At 61.6% G+C, this 16305-nt stretch overlaps 1 long non-coding RNA gene across 1 annotated transcript; it reads right to left on the bottom strand.

Moving 5' to 3' along the window:
* Positions 1–14427: 14427 nt before the first annotated feature.
* On the bottom strand, positions 14428–15578 carry LOC125915570 (uncharacterized). The gene is made up of 2 exons (XR_007455695.1): positions 14940–15578; positions 14428–14667 (listed from the first exon to the last, which is right to left on the bottom strand). It is a non-coding gene; the product is annotated as an uncharacterized LOC125915570 (long non-coding RNA).
* Positions 15579–16305: the final 727 nt, after the last annotated feature.

Here is a 16305-nt window from a genome sequence, read left to right as displayed (position 1 = left end):
GTTTTCTCCATGCCTCTGGTTGCCTCTTTCTTCACGCTGGTGGAGGGTGGAGCAGAGATGGGGCAGTGGCCCCTGGAGGCGTCCGACACCACGGTGCTGGGGATGGGCCCACAAAACCCACTTCCCGGGGCTCACGGTCCTGACCCAGAGGGCAGCTTGGGCCTGGCGGGGGAGCCGTGCCGGAGGAGCGCCCCCTTGTTTGCAGTCACATCCCAGGGAAGATCTAAACACCTCAGAACTACGTCCAGTAAAAACTCAACCCCTTCCCATCCCACTCCCCAGGCATAACCCCTGGAGTAGCTCGCCGCTTCCCTGCAGCCCTCGTGTGCATGCCAGCGGGCGCACCATGGACACACCACACGATGGCTTTCCTTCCCAACAGAAATGGGGGTCTAGCTCTAGAGCGTGATGCAGCTAGCTTTTTAATTATTATTCAAATAATTTGTTGAAGGAATACACACGCGTGCTACAAGGACCAAAGGCCCCCACGGGTATCTGGTGGAAGGCACCGGTGCGACTCACCCACGTTCGTCCCCAACCACTGGGTTCCCACCAGGGCGGCCGGGCTGCTACGGCTTACGTGTGTCTGCGCTGACTGCAGCGGGACGAGTGCCGGCTGTGGCCTCCGTCAGCCGCGACAGCCCGGGTTGAGGTTACTCCACCCTGTGTGGTCACAGCCACAGCTCCTACCATTCAGGCAGGGCTCTCCTGGGACAGATTTTTAGACAGGACTCCTCTGGGTCACTCCAACGCTCGCTTGGCCATCACTATAACAGCAGCCCCTGGGTACTGAGCTCACTCTGCCAAGCATCGCTCCAGGTTATTTCCCGGGAACGTATCTCCCCACGTCCAGGTGAGCGGTCGGACCGATCGGTGACCTCACAGGGCATCGGACCCTTCTCGTGGGCCTGGCCTGCTTATTCCTAGGGACGCTTCCCAATTTCCAAGCAGCAGAGAGCCCAAGCCAGTGACACAGGCCCGACCCGCGTGGGTGCGTGTGAGCACGTGTGCGCGTGTGTGCGTGCAGGATGCGTGTGTTTCAGGAGCCGGGAGAGAAGAGGAAGCAGGAGGTGGGGGGGGTGGTTGCTGAGCTGGTCCCTGTCTGGGGGCTGCCAGAGGAGGCAGGGTCCTTGAGTCCAGCATCCTAGGAGCCCTCAAGAGGCTGAAAGCTAGAAGCCTTGGGCTGCCGCTAAAGCAAGGCTATTTTTAGCTCAAGAACATCTATTTATAAGTCTGGCAGCCCCTTGGAGTCAATAAAACCAGGACTGGAAGAAAGCTGTCTCAAGCACCGCGTGGTCTCTCCCACTCTCCCTAAGGCAGGAGAGCACCTGCAGGTACAGGAGGCAGGGTGATGGGGCCTCTCCCAGGCTGGCCGGCTGGGGCACAGAAGGCCAGAGGACACTGGGGGGGGGGGGGCGGGGTGCATAAGAATTCAAGCGGAGTGGGGGACGCCTTTTGCCAAGTTGACCAGGCAAGGGGAGGTCAACTTGCCCAAGAGCTGAACCAAGCAGGTAGTGAGGCCAGACCGGAACACCGGTGGGCTGGCCTCCACCTGCTCCTGGCCACACGGCCCGGTGCCCATCACAAGGGGTCTTCTGTAAACACTGGGCGTCCTGCCGGCTTCTGCCTCTTGCTCCCCTGCCTCCCTAGGTCAAGAGCTTCAGGCTCTTGATGGGTCTTGTGTGGGTGAGTTGACTGGTCAGTAAAGGCCCAGACTTGTGTGGGTCTGGGCCTGTGGGTTGTGATGCTTTCGGCCGGGGGTACCCGGGGCCCTCACCTGGCCCGCACTGCTTGGTGGCCCCCACGGGGCCAGGGTTGTGGCCACACCGGCCCTGCCAGTCCCTACGATGACCACAGGACACACCTCAGCAGCAGCCATAGGGGCACTTGGAGGGACACTTACGGCTCACAGGTCCTGGCAGGTGCACACACACACCTGGGGCCACACGGCAAGGTCACGGGGAGAGAGGGAGGCAGCGTCTCTAACTTTTTGGGGTTGAGGGTGGCGGCTGGGGTTTCTGGAGTGGTCAGTTATCAAGGTCACCCAGGGCTTTCTAGAGGGAACTTCACGGGTGGGGCGGCCTGGCTCTGGCTCTTTATCGAGTTGGGTAGCTGGCAACGTGCTTATGTGAGATGGGTGTCTCTGAAGTGACTGCCTCGGCAGTGAAAGGCTTAATGCCAGGCACTTAGATTAACAATCAGAAAAGCTACTCATCGGGCACTTATGCTACAGGGGTGGATGAGTGGGTGGGTTAAATGGTTGGGCAGATGGGTGAATAGGGGTATATGGGTGGTTGGATAGATGAGTGTGTAGATGTACGGATGGATGGGTAAAAGGGAAGACGGATGGGTGGACAGCAGGTTGACGGATGGGTAAACGGAGGCAGCAAGAAGGAGGGAAAGAAGGTAGGTGAGTAGTAACATGACATGGTGCACTTCTGCTGGTCTACCTGATATTAGAGCTGGGTGCTAACCCTCATTCTACCGCCAGATTGTATGCAGGCTCCTAGTCCTTGCTTATAGAAGATGGGCAGTAAGTGTCCAGTGTAAAACCCACAGCTCAGAGCCGGAGACTACTGTATAGACCCAGTTCAACCCTCCCCGAGGCCCAAGGAGGTGTTAGAAGAGAGACAACCGGCCCAAAATGGAGTCACCTGTGCTAAGCTCCCAACCAGCAAACAAGACTTAACATCTAACCCAACTGCACTTTCAGCCCCTCCCAGGAGTGAACTCAGTCTGGAATTTCCTGGTCAGCACCAGTGAGGTCATCTGCCGGATCAGACCCCTCCCTTCCTGAAACAATCCACTCGTTCAACCTCCTTGTCCCCTCCAGCCCTTCTGCCCAGAAAAACCTTCCATTCTATACAACTCCTCAGAGCTTCTTTCTACCTGCTAGGTGGGGTGTTGCCCAATTCGTGAATCTTTGTATAAAGCTGATTCCACCTTCAAATTTATCCAGTCGAATTTTGTGTTTTAGCAAAGGGAACTGACATTCCGACGTCCCCCAGAGTTGGGACAGAGTTGGGGTAGGCTGTTTCCTGATCTCTGGGTGCCACTCATCCCAGCTAGCAGTCCCTGGAGGTGTCCTGAATGGGGCCAGCCTCAGTGGCCCCTCAGGCCCCTTCCAGCTCAGACCCTGCTTCTGAGGTTCAGACCTGAGGGGCTTAGAGGAGGGGAAGCTTGAAGCCACTGGTTCTCAGGAAGGTGGGGGGCTGGCCTCTGAAAGCCAGGTTGGATTTGGAGCCATGTGTAGAGGGGACAATGCAGCCAGACCACAGAGAAAGGGTGGGGGTGGGGCTGCATGCTTCAGCGGGGCAGAAGCTGACTGCCTCTGGCCAATGGGTCCAATGGGAGGTGCAGTGCGAGGCTCAGAATACCCGTGGGAGGGGGTGTTGGGAGGTTGACCTGTTCTCCAGAAAAGTGGTCCTTCCTGAGAAGCCATGGGGCCTCCAAGGGTCAGAAAAAATGGAAACTGTCAGGGGCGCCTGGATGATTCAGTCGGTTAAGCGTCCGACTTCAGCTCGGGTCGTGATCGCACGGTTGTGGGTTCAAGCCCCGCATCCAGCTCTGTGGTTCAGAGCCTGCTTGGGATTCTCTCTCTCTCTCTCTCTCTCTCTCTCTCTCTCCCCCCGTCTCTCTCTGCCCCCTCCCAATCGAGCTTTCTGTCTCTCAAAATAAATAAACTCTTAAAAAAATGGAAACTGGCAGTTGGGTGTCCCATTCTCCAGAAAGGGGTGCTGGACAGACAGGCCGACTGCCAGTGGAACTTCACAGGGCATGTCTTGTGCACCTAGCATGAGCACTCGGGAAACAGTTCTCCCTCCATGGAGGGGCTCCTTCAGCCAACCCCCCAGAGTAATCTCAGCCTTCGGTGGGGGGGGGGGCGGTGGCTAGGCTGACAAGACAGTCCCAGGGCCTCCTCCCGGCCCTGGGGTTGGGGGTGTCTCCAGATAGAAGGTCATCTCTGAAGGAGTGGCCAGGCTTTGACAAGGGTGCCGATAGCTTGATGAAGGCAAGGGGACAGGAGTGGTTCCCCAGAGGACAGACCCGAGGCAGGCAGGCAGGAGGGCACCAGGCTGAGATGCAGGGGCCAGTGCCCAGAACCTGAGGAAGCCTTGGTGGGCTGGGGAAGGACAGTGCCCCATTGCCAGAACACACACAGGCCACAGGGCAGGGTGATGCCAGGGGCAGGCCTTTGCTAACCGGGCAGGTGCCTGGAGAGAGCCCCTGTAGCCTTTCCAAACCGAGCAAATCTTCCAAGGACCATGTTCCTGGGGAGCACCACGGGAAGGGAAGGGCTGGGCAGCGGGGCCTCAGGAAGAAGAGCGGTGGGCGGCGCGGGACCCCCGTAAATCGGATGGGACTAGAACACACTGGCGTTCAGACGAGGGGCCTTCATTTCGGAGGGAAGAGGCAGAGGCCACGGCGGGCTGCCCTGTGCAGCCCGGTGGGAGGCTGCACCCCTTTTCTTTGCAAACACCAAAGGTGAAACCAGAGCGGCAAAGGCCTTTCCTCAAGGCAGCCCAGAGGGGTAGTTCTGAGGACCGAAGGGAAAGTTGCCCCCTTGCCGCCACCACCCCTGCCCCCATCTCGAATGAAGGGGCTGTCTCCCCCAAGCCTGCCTCGGGTGATGCCGCGCCCAAGGTGGGATCCGCCACACCCCGGGGCACTCACGCACACCTGGGGCAGCCCGGGGCCCAGCAGGCCAGGTAGCTGCCCAGGCGGGGGTGGTGGCGCCCTTGGCTTGGGGCCGGCGGGAGCCAGACTCAGCCTGACGCAATTGGCGGACGTAGCTATAAATAGCCAAGGAGAGCTTGAAATAGAAGTGGGGGAAGAGAAGGGGGAGGGGGCCGGACTCCTGGAGCCGGTGGAGGGGAGAAAAGGCCAGAGCGCCCGAAGCCAGGAGGTGGAAGACAAAGCCGGGTCCTAGAGGGCCCCACCCCCACCCAGCCTAAGGGGGTGTTTGCGCACAGAAGCAGCTGGGGAAGAAGGGTGGAGTCAAGAACCCTGCCGGCCCAGGGCGGGGGTGGCGACCGAGGGCCACAGCCCCCGCTGCCTGTCCCAGGTGGAGAGTTGGACCCTCTTGATGCCTAACGGGACGGGATTCCGTGCCCCTCCTTCCTCAGCCCCCTCCCCAGTTTAGCCCCTGACCCAGGAGCCCCTTCCAGCACCCCTCACACAGCTCCCAGGGACTGAACTAGTCTGCCCAGGAGGGGGCTCCACTAGGCGTCCCGTGCTTGCAAGGTGGAGCCCCAACGTGCTCTGGGCTCAGAGGCAGGAGGACCTGTCCAAGGCCACGCTGGGCTGATGCCCAGCGGCGATCTTTTCTCTCTTCCACCTGTTTATTTGGGGGGTCTGGGGACTTAGTCCAAGACGGGGAACCACAGGCCTGCAGGGCTGAACCCCCGCAGTGAGGCCCAGAGGTGGAAGGGAGAAACCCAGGGCCTGCTCTCTGCACTCCCGCCCCTCCCCGTGATCTCTGCCCAGGTTCCTGCCCCAGGACACCCCCCGCCACGCGCCCGCCCCTCTCTGCTCCCGATCTGTTGGTGGTCAGCCTTGGGGAGGAGCGTGGGCAGGCTGGTGGCCGGGTGGCAGGCGTTACGGCTGATAAAGAACGAGGGGACGTCGCAGGCGCAGCAGATCAGGCCCTTCTCCACAAGTGGGCCCTAACGGGAAACTGCAGGAGGGGCAGGCTGGGGTGGGGGAGGCGGCGCTCGGCCCTCACCTCTCCCGGCAGGTGGTTGGCTGCCCCACCCTCCCCGAAGCCGAGGACCCAGTTGGAGAAGGGGGCAGCCGCTCCGCCAGGGGGAGGACGGGAGCGGCCCCGGCGGCGCGGGCGGGGCCGCTGGGATGAACGGTGACGTCAGCCCAGGTGAAGGGCCGCTCGGGGCCTGGCTGCTGGCGCGGGAGCAGCCGGCCTCTGGTCCTGGGCTCCCTCGGGAGCGCCCCCACCGCACTCCGGCCCCCGGGTCCTCCTCCCTAGAGGCCCGATCCCACCCCCCCCCTCCCCGCGCACTGTCCCCCGCAGCCCCGGGCTCCGAGGGTCGAGAGGTTGTGCGCGGTGGGGGCGCCGCGCCGCCCGCGATGAGCTCACGCCGGGAAGGGCCGCGCCCACTCCTGGACGCCCGCCCGCCAGGCCGGCCGCGGCGCCCTTCATCCTCAAAGCGCCGCGCGGGTGCTCCCAGGGCTCCCCCCCCCCCCGCCCCCGCCCCCGCCTCCGCGCGCCCTCGTCAGCCGGCTAAGAGCGCAGCAGGGCTGGCGCGCAGAGCACCTGCTCGGCGTGGGAGCCCGAGGCCCGCGCGCCCCCACCCCGCGCTCCAGTCCTGGCCCCGGGTGGCCGAACACCTGCTGGGCAGGGCGGCGAGCGTCCCCCCAGAGGGTGCCTTTCAGACCCGGGGTCGCAGCGTGCGTTCCTCTGGGCCTCGGGCTCGGATCTGGCCCCGCGGGCCACCCTCCTCGCGCTCCCGGAGCCGCGAGGGCCGACGGCAGCCCGGCAGCGCCATCTGCTGCCCGCGCCCGCCAAGAGGGGGCGTCCGGGTTGCCAGCCGAGTAGCCCCCAGCCTGTGCACATCCCACCGGGGGGGGGGGGGAGGTTGGGTCTCCAGCGGCCTTGAGCCCCGAGGCTCCCACCCGCCCCTCTTCTGAGGGCCTCGCCTCGTCCCAGCCTCAACTGCCCTTGAGCCGCTCTGGGGCTCCGGGCCCCACAGGAAGGTCAGCCACACCCGTGGCTCCCAGGACACTCGTGCAGTCGACTGCCCCAGCTGTATCACCAGTCAGATTTCATCCTCGACCTTCAGACCGGGAAATGCCAACACCGGCTGGATCTCAACACCTCCAACTCTCTTCCCTGCCCCAGCCCTCACCCCTGCAGCTCTAGTAAGCAGTACTGGTTATTGTTCTTGACTCTTACCTGCCTCACCCCCCCCCCCCCCCCCCCCCCCCCCGCCCCAACCTCTGCACCTCTCACTGGATGGTTCCACCTGCCGCCACCCCCACCCACCCATCCTCCAGGGCTGTCTACAAAGCACCCTCCTTTTCTCTTCCTAGAAGGTGCCCCTCCCCTGGTCTGCAGGCATATTCCATGCCCTCAGCGGCCTCACCCGGTCCTAGATGCGTGGCCTTGCTAGGGTCCCCTCCTTGGTGAGGGGACACACAGTGTCCCCCTCTGCTGGGGCTTGCCTCTGTCCCCCACTGTCCAGCAGAGCCTAAAACTGAGAGTCCCCAACTCTGCCCCCACTCTCCATGGGATTCTCCCTATGTCTATGTCCAAATGTCCCCTTTTTGTAAGGACACCAGTCATGAGATTGGGATGCACTGTAATCTTATCTTAACTAATTTCATCTGTAAAGACCCTAGTTCCCAGTCAGTTCACATTCTGGGGTACCGGGGGTCAGGCTCACACATATCTTTTGTGGGAGGGACACAAACCAGCTTATAACAAGGATCAGTGGAGGGAGGGAGTTACCCACGTGCATTTCAGGACCACCAGGGGGAAGCCACTCAGCCCTCTCGCGCGGCCCTGCCCAGCAGCCTGCCCTGGGCACAAGGCTCTGTAGCAGCGGGTCTGCAGAGCGGCCTCCAGGGCTGACTGGTGACTTTGCAGACCAGAGCAGGAGAGACATTGATCAGGAAAAGCCATCAGGGGCCATGTGGCTCAGGGCTTCTCACCCGGACATCTTTTAGGGTCACCTGGCAGCATCTTTGCATGCCGATCCCTGGGCCCCACCCTGACCCCCAAAGTCAGACTCTAAGGGGGGGGGGCAGGCATCTGTGTTGCCAAAGTTCCTCCAGGGAGTTTGCTGTGCTAATTGATGGGGGGATCTAGCATTGGGACCCTAATCTAGTGGTTCTCACCCATCTGATGGAGGGGATGAGGGGTGAACCCGAGCTGGTTAATGGCAGGCCAGGAGGAAGGCCATCTCTTGGCTCCCTCCCAGGCCTGATCCTTCCACTACCACTTGCCCAGGGCCATCATCTAGGGACCCTCAGCCTGCCCTGCCCCAACCAACCCTTGGACTGGAGCTTGGGAAGGCTATGGAATAGATGATGAGGGGGAGGAGCCTTGGGAGTGGAGCGGCCCCTACCCCTGGCCTCAGGCACCTGCACATTCTTCAGGCTGGTTGGAACCCAAAGCCACCCAGTAAGGGAGGGGTTAGGGAGCGGTCGCATGGGAACCCCTGAAAGGGGTGGGTGAGAGGCAGTGAGACCTCTGTGGTCCCTGTCACCTTGTTCACCCTCTTCCTCCCCCTCGGGAGGAAGCCCCGACCGGAGAGGGGCTGAGGGCGGCTTTTTAAGGCCCCACTGAGGTCTTTGAGCAGGAGGCCCAGCCATCCCCGCAGTGGCCAAGCTGCAGCCCGAACTGGGGACAGAGCTGGCACCCTGCTGTTCCAGCTCCCTCCAAGGCACCCATTTCCCCCCCCCCCCCCCCCGCCCAGGCCTCCCGGGGCACAAGGCTCCCACCAGGACGGCCTCTGCCACACCGGGCCCGGCTCCTAGCTCTTGGCTGCTGCCAGTGGAGTCCGCATCGGCCCCAGGCCTCCTGAAGAACTCAGCTGGCCGGCCAGCGCCCAGCCCGTCCCATAGGCCCCAGGGGCCCCAGTGGGAAAGGCAGTGGGAGCAGAGCTGGTGGCCTCCTCCCGACCGTGAGTGAGAATCCATGTCCGGCCTGGCTCCACCAACTCCTCACGGAGCCACCCCGGGCAAGTGTCCCCTCGCCGGGCCTCCGTGTCAGCCCACGAGATGGGAGTGGGGGCAGGGAGAGATTTCGCTGCCTTACTTTTCTGCTCCCACCTTGTGTGCATTTTTTTGGGTTTACTAACAAGTACTGGGCCACTGCATAAAAGAGACCCTTCAGCCCTCCAAGTTCCCCCGCCCCCCCCAAGTCCCCCCACCCCTGCCCTCATACAATGGCAGATGAGTGGCAGGGGCCATGTGGCATGCCACCACAGTGAATCCACGGTTCCTGTGACAGGGAACGTGCAAAGATGCCGCCACTTGAAGGAAGTAGTGCCTGGAGAAAGGGGCATCTGACAGAGGCCTTGAGGGATGAGCGGGAGTTCTCTAGAAGGAAGGGCATTGCAGAGAGATGGAACAGCATGTGCAAAGTTCTATAATGTGACAGAGCATACTGGTTCGGGCCACACAGGTCATTTATTGACCAGGCATCGACCCTGGGTCAGGTGCTCTTTGGGCTACAAAGCGGGGTTAGTGTGGGGAGAAGAATGGGGCTGGGTGAAGAGAGGGTGAAGAGAGCCGACCAGGCCGACACCTCAGAAGGGTTGCTGGGAGGCTGGCACCGCAGATCCAGGAAGGAGTGGCGGTTCTCCCACTGGGTAGAGGTGGCGGGCTGGGTGGCGGGCACAGACCAAAGGGCAGTTCCTAACCCAGCAGGCCAGAGACCTCCCTGCTCCCAGGTATGGCCTGCAGGTGACCCTGTGGGGTTGGGTCCTCAAGGGGCAACCTGAGTGGTCTCCACCTGCTGCCTGCCAGGTACTCTGTCCACGTGAGATGGGGCGGGAGCTGGCAGAAGGCCTCACCTGTATCTGGAAAGACAGTTCTGAGGATGGCTGAGGATGCTGAGAGAGAATAGGCATGATGGTGTGTGTGTGTGGGGGGGGTGACACTTCCTACCAGGCATTGGGACAGTGGGTCACAGCTTGGCCTGGGAAATCGTGCCACCCTTCCACTCTTGCCGCCTCCTCTTGCGGGGGCTCCCCTGGGCCCTGTCTTCCAACTCCGGCCCCTCTTGAGCCTGCTCTGGTGGCTGGAGAAGATCCTGCTGGGGTCAGGGCACCCCAGCCCCTGGATGCCTCCTCCCCTTTCCTGGAAATAGAGGAAGATGGGGCTTCCTCCAAGCACTTCGCCCCACCCTGGCCTCTGGCGGGGGGGGGGGGACCCCAGGAGGCGGGGCCGGATGGGGACCTCTCCAAAGGCCAAGGCGGGGCAGGGGCAGGACCTGCTGGGACCTCCGGGCCAGCGCTGGGGGAAGGCTGAAGACCAGCGCTGGGGCAAGTCGAACAGGCAAAAACAACTGCAGATTCGCCTTCTTTTGAAAAACTGGGAGACCTGGCGAGGCTCGGCCTGGGGTCCTTGGCAGCAATAACCAGTGGGAGATCATCTGGATCTTGGGGGCCTTTGCTGATGGGACAGGGGAGCCAGGAGAAACTTACCTTCTTGAGGTCATTTCTTGCCGTCCTGAGCTGGACGGCAGAACAAACAATAAAATGGAAAACGTCCCCGTCTGCGGGAGAAAATCCACCCGATATTCAGGCCTGTGAAGGCAGGACACGTTTTCCGTGCTTAGTCTTCTGCCGCAGAGGGTCCAGGAAGAGGGAGTTCTTCTAGGAGTGAAGGTCCAGGGAGAGCCGAGGTTAGCAGAGCCTTTGAAAATCCCAACAGGTGGGGCACCTGGGTGGCTCAGTCGGTTAAGCGGTTAAGCGGTTAAGCAGCCGACTTCAGCTCAGGTCATGATCTCACAGCTCGTGATTTCGAGCCCCGCGTCGGGCTCTGTGCTGACAGCTCGGAGCCTGGAGCTGCTTCGGATTCTGTGTCTCCCTCTCTCTCTCTGTCCCTCCTCTGCTCATGCTCTGTCTCTCTCTGTCTCAAAAATAAATAAACATTAAAAAAAATTTAAAGAAAATCCCGACGGGAGATTCAAGCGAGTGGAATTCAAGTGATTCACCATTTGGGTGGGGAAAGTTCCAAGTCCCGCCTTAATGATTCATTCCTTAAAAAAGAAGCTTGCCTGTCACCTCAGAAATTGGTGTTTAGTTAATGACAAGTCACATCTAGATTAATGACATTCGGCAAATCTATAAGTCTTTGGGGACTTCCAGAGTCCCATCTAGATCCCAGGGCAAGCATGTCATGTGTGACTAAGGAACCACCCCTGTTACGGGCTGAACTGTGTGCCCCAGAAGAGGCATGTGGGTGTCCCAACCCCCGGACCCTTTGAATACGACCTTATTTGGAAATAGGGTCTTTGCAAGATAAGACGCGGTCATTAGGGTGGCCCTGACCCGATGGCCGGTGTCCATATGCAAAGAGGGAAGTTTGGACTCAGACACAGAACCCACGCAGGGGGAAGGCGGTGTGGAGAGGGCGGCAGAGAGAGGGGCGAGCGGTCCACAAGCCAGGGAGTGCTGGCAGTCACCAGACATGCAAGGAAGATCCTGCTGCCACCTCTATTCCGACTCCCGGGCCCCAGGACTGTGGAGCCATGCACTCCCACGGTTTTAAGCCACCCAGTCTGTGGCCGTTTATTACAGCAGCCATAGGAAACTGACACAGCCTCCCACCACAATCCGAATTTGTTTTTTTCCTAAAGGTTGGATCTCCACCCAGAAGTCCCAAAGTGACAGCCAGTATCCTGGGGGGAGGGGGTGGCTGGCACATCATCCGAACTCAAGCGTAACGATGAGACTTCGGACGGTGAAGAAAACACGAGAAGTCCTTCATTCGAAAGGTCCCACCCTTCTTTAGGTGCCGGATGCCCTCTGGTGAATAAGCAAGGTGGATTCTGGGAGCGGAGGCACCGGCTGGCGCTGGTTCTCCGTGGGTGCTGGCTGGCCGAAGCTGTGAGCAGGGGCGTTGCAGTCACCTGCACGTTCCAGGATGGATGAGGAGAAGGAAGGAGACCTGGGAATGCCAGGGGGGAGGGGGGAGGGGGGAGGGGGACAGACCCAGCCCTCAGGCGTCCCAGGGTGTAACCTGGGCCAGCGTGCTGAGCCACACCTGTAAGAGAGATCCCTGAGGGCCCCCGCCTGGGGGGGTAGCGGCGGGGTACGTGGAGCATGAGCCTGGTGCCTGGCAGGTGGCGAGCACCCCGGAAGCGATCCCAGGCGATATCAGTTATTGGTGTCCCTATCGCTACCTTGGCCCTGAGCCCTGGCTGCCCCACGGGCCCCAAGTCCTCTCCCTCAGCACCTAAGCCAAGTGCACCACCAAGGGGCTTCCTGCTTTCTGCAGGGGGAGGGCGCTGAAGCCACTGTCGCCCAACACCCAGGGAGGAGAGCCCCGCTGGGAAGCAGGGCACAGTGGGAAGATGGGGGGCTTGGGAGCAGAAGGTTCTGGGATCCCATCCCCCTTGGGCCGGTCCCCGCCCCTCGAGGAGCCTCAGTCTCCTGCCTGACGACCACCGCCCAGACGCCGTGGGGTTTAAGTGAAGGAGTGCGTACAGGACAAAGCTGGCCCGCTGTGGGTCTGCAGGAGGGCATCTCGGTGTTTGCTGAGGGCTTAGGAGGGTTGATGCCGCAGGAAAGACACAGCGGCCACCCACCACGGAAGCTCTCATGGGACTGGCTTCCTGAGTACCCCTTCCCAAAGTGCTCCCCTCCCCCCCCAGGCCAGCTTCTCAGACAAGCAAACGCTGACCCTCTGGGGTGGTGGGAACGGAAGGGGCTGCCGCACCCAGCCTGCCACCCCCCGCCCCGGCCCCCGCTGCTCCTGCACTGCCGGCGCGCACCCTCAGCCTTACTTGGGACTGTACCCGGCACAGGAACCCGCTCGGGAGGCAAGAGGGAGCCATTGTTCTCCGGCCTCCAGAGTGGAGGAGAATGTGTGTCACGAGGCGCGCCCGGTGCCAAGGCCTCGTGGCGGGGCGGCCAAGCACAGGGAGGGGGTGCCCTGGACCGACCCAGGCTGTGGGCAGGGGCCCGGTGGAGGGCAGTGAGTGAGCCCGAGGGACAGACAGGGTCAGTCCAGACAGAGGCAGTGAAAGAGGAGGGAGGGCCCCGGGTCAGCCGTTGAGCAGAGACCCCGCTTTCCTCTGAGACTAGGCCACGCGTTCACGCTTCTGCTACAGGTGTCAGCCTCCACCCGCAACAGGACCATTTCCCTGGGGGGAGTTCCTGCCGGTCCTCGTCTAGAGCAAAGCAGAATTGGACAAACCAAGCCCCGTCTCCCGGCCCAGGAGCTCCCGGCTGGCACGGCCCCTTGGAATCTGGGCAGAAGGCGGGTGCCTGGTGGAAAAGGTGAGGTTGTGGACTGGAGCCTGTATTAGTAAGAAAGGAACACAAACTGGGCGGCTTAACACGACAGAAATTCATTGTCCCACAGTTCTGGAAATCGGAGCCCCCGAGTCTTTCGGGCGGGCAGGGCTGGTTCCTCCCGAGGCTGTGAACGAGGATCCCGCCCAGGCTACCCCCGGCTCGTCCTCCCCTGTGTCCTCACGCTGCCTTCCTAACCCTCTGCTCCCGCTTCCTCCCTTTTTATGAGGACACCTGTCATACTGGATTAGGTGCCCACCCTCGTCTCTGTGTCCTCATCCGAACTAATTTAATCTGCAATTACTCTCTTTACAGGGAAGGTCCCATCCTGTGGTCGTGGGGGCAGGGGACACCCAGCATTCTTTGTCCCTATCATTGGTGTTATTGTGTCTGACGTATTATATGTCTCATTTTTTCCCATTGACTGTCGGCTCTCAATAGCCTGTAAGCTCCATGGGGGTAGATTCTTGTCTGCTCTGTCTGCCCACCGTATTCTGAGCACCTTACGAGTGCCCGGCATATACTTGGCACTCAGTACTTATTTGCCAAATGAATGAAGGAATGAATGGAAAGAAGGAAGAACGGATTGAAAATCCTACAAGTCCGGGGTGCCTGGGTGGCTCAGTCGGTTAAGCGTCCAGCTTCAGCTCAGATCACGATCTCACAGTTCGTGGATTCCAGCCCCGCGTCAGGCTCTGTGCTGACAACTGGGAGCCTGGAGCCTGCTTCTGATTCTGTGTCTCCCTCTCTCTCTGCCCCTCCTCTGTTCACGCTGTCTCTCTCTCTCTCTCAAAAATAAATACACATTAAAAAAAAAAAGAAAAGAAAATCCTACAGGTCCACCTCCTGCTTAAATAGACCGCAAGCAGAGCTTTGTGGCCAGAGAAGTCACAGACAGGCATGCCACCGCCCCAGACCTGAAGGACACAGACAGCGAGGTTCCTGTCATTCTCATCCTCCCCCCGCCCGCGCAGGAGGTGGAGGGGCGTCGGTGATTGACAGTGTGCTTGCAAGTTTAAAAGACACGACTCCAACCGCGGCTGTCCTTCGAGATGTGATGTCCTTCCTGGAGCAGGTCGGCACATTTGTTACGCAGCTACGGGTCTCACGGACGCGACGCGCCCCGCCTCAGAGCAGCGCGCTGTCCTGTGGCCAGACCAGCAGTGTGCCCCTGCCTTCATGCCGCGGGGTCAGATCGTCTCCTGTTTTCCATCCCAGTTTGGTCCACACAGATTCTGACCGTCTCGGCACGCCTCAGGGTCTCACACCATTCCACCGGATGATAGCTTCATGCCAATAGGCCGTGGAGCCCAGGACTTGGTGAAATTTCGGGAGTTCAGTGGTCTGGGAATGTCAAGATATCTCCTGCAAAGTGGAGGACAAATCTTTATGCCTTGATCACCGTAACGACAGGAAGAAGACAGACATCCGGACGAGGGTATCAATTAGGTAATTGCCTTTTACTTCAAGTAACGGCAACAGGGAAGAACAGTGACGTAATCAAGAGTTTTTTCCATTAAAAGGAGTCCAGAGGCAAGAAGTTCGGGACTGCTGTGGGGGGGTCCCAGAGCGGAAGCGGGAACCCCATTCTGTCCTGCTCCTCTGCCTCCTGGTCCTGGCAAGCACTAATGGAAGAGAGAGATGGGAGGGGGTCCCGGGTTTTGGAGCAAAGCCATGTCACCTGAAAAAATAAATGGCGAGTCTTTGAGATGCAAGTTTTGGCTTGCCACCGGGCACAATTCAAACTGTATATCAGAGGGGGGGGGGGGTGCCACACGACCATGCGATCTGAGCTGCCCATTAGGGACTGGGTGACACGGGCCGTAAAGTGGGGTGTGCCTAGCCATGCGCCATCATCAAGGGAAAGGGGATTGACCTTGAGCCCAGGTAAATTGCCAGGAGCAGGTAGGCCACACTCCCCATAGGCCCGGTCACACCTGCCCGCTTCCGCACCTCCAGCCTGCACCGGTGAGCTCTCGAAGTTTCCTATGACACATCTGGCAAGGGTTACTCCCATTTCTCCAGCAAAGACGCTGAGTCACGGGGACATTAAGCAACGTGTCCAAGTCACCCGGCGGGTTCGAGAAGAGCTGGGGTCTGACTTTCCGACTACCGAGGGGACGAGGGGACGTAGTTCGGCCGTACACGGCGGGGGCAGGAAGGAAGACGGATGTGACTGCAGCCCCTCCCAGGACTCCCATGCCCGGGGGAGCCGGTCGGTGAAGACGGCGGTGGCTCGAGGCCGGCGGGGTCAGCGGGAGCTCGGAGTCCTCGGGGATGGCGGTCTAGGTCGCCGCACCAGGTGGAGGTGCAGCCTGACGAGGGGCTGGCGGAGGGCAGGGTCGTGAGAGCGGGCCACGGCCTCCCGTCGGGTCGCAGAGATGAGGTCCCTGGCGCGGGGCTGCGTGTCCTTCCTTTCCGAGATATGACGGACTCGGCGACTCTCCTCTTCTGCCATCTGTCTCCTCCCTACTTCAGGGGTAGTCGGTGGCCAGGGTTGCACACGACGCAGGGGCTTTACGGTTGCAGAGCGCGCCTTTCCCCCCCTCTCAGCAGTGTGGGCGCGGGGACAACGCGGTTAGGGCGAAGCAGCAAAACGGGGCGGCCTCGGGCCTCCCCTCCGGGGAGGGGGAGGCAGCCGTGCCAGGCGGGGGGTCCCCGCGGGCCATCGGCCACTGTCACCGCCACAACGGCGGAGGACGGCGGCTCGCCCGAGTCGCCCGCGACCCGGCCCCGTCTTCTTGCTCCCCGGTCTTGGCGGCAGCCGCCCCCGCCCCCCGACGTGGCCCCAGCTGGCTCCGGTGCCTCGGGCATCGCGCCCCTGCACAAGCCCCGGGCGCCCCGGCACCTCTCTTCGGAGGCTTCTGGAAGGGAAGCCCGCGGCCTCCCGGTTTCCCCGGTGACCTCAACACGACCCTGGCCTCCCGCTGCCGCAAGGGACGCTGGGAGGACACGGGGTCGCCGGCGGCCCTCGGCTCTGGGGACGGCGGGACAGCCGGGGCTCACCAGGGCCGTCGCCTGGTCCCAGAAGCCGCCCCCCACCCCGCCCCCGCCCCCGGCCGCGCCGCGAGCTGCCGCTGTCCCCCCCCCCCCCGGGCCCCCCTTTCCCCCCGCCCCCCCCGGGGGGGGGGGGGGGGGGGGGGGGGACCCGTCTGACGCGTGAACCGTCGCGTCCGCAGGGACCACAAGGGGGCATCAGGGGACCTGAGGGGAAGGGACTTGCGGGGGCGGGCCCTCTGACACTGGGAGGGGCTGCTTCCCTCGGGCCTGGCGGAGGTCGGTCCCAGTGCAGGGGGACATCCGGGGTGTGAGGGGACAT

Source organism: Panthera uncia, chromosome D1, assembly GCF_023721935.1.
Source record: "Panthera uncia isolate 11264 chromosome D1, Puncia_PCG_1.0, whole genome shotgun sequence".
Lineage (NCBI taxonomy): Eukaryota > Metazoa > Chordata > Mammalia > Carnivora > Felidae > Panthera > Panthera uncia.
The sequence above is the reverse complement of the archived record's forward strand: the minus strand, read 5'-3'. Positions and strand labels throughout refer to the sequence as shown.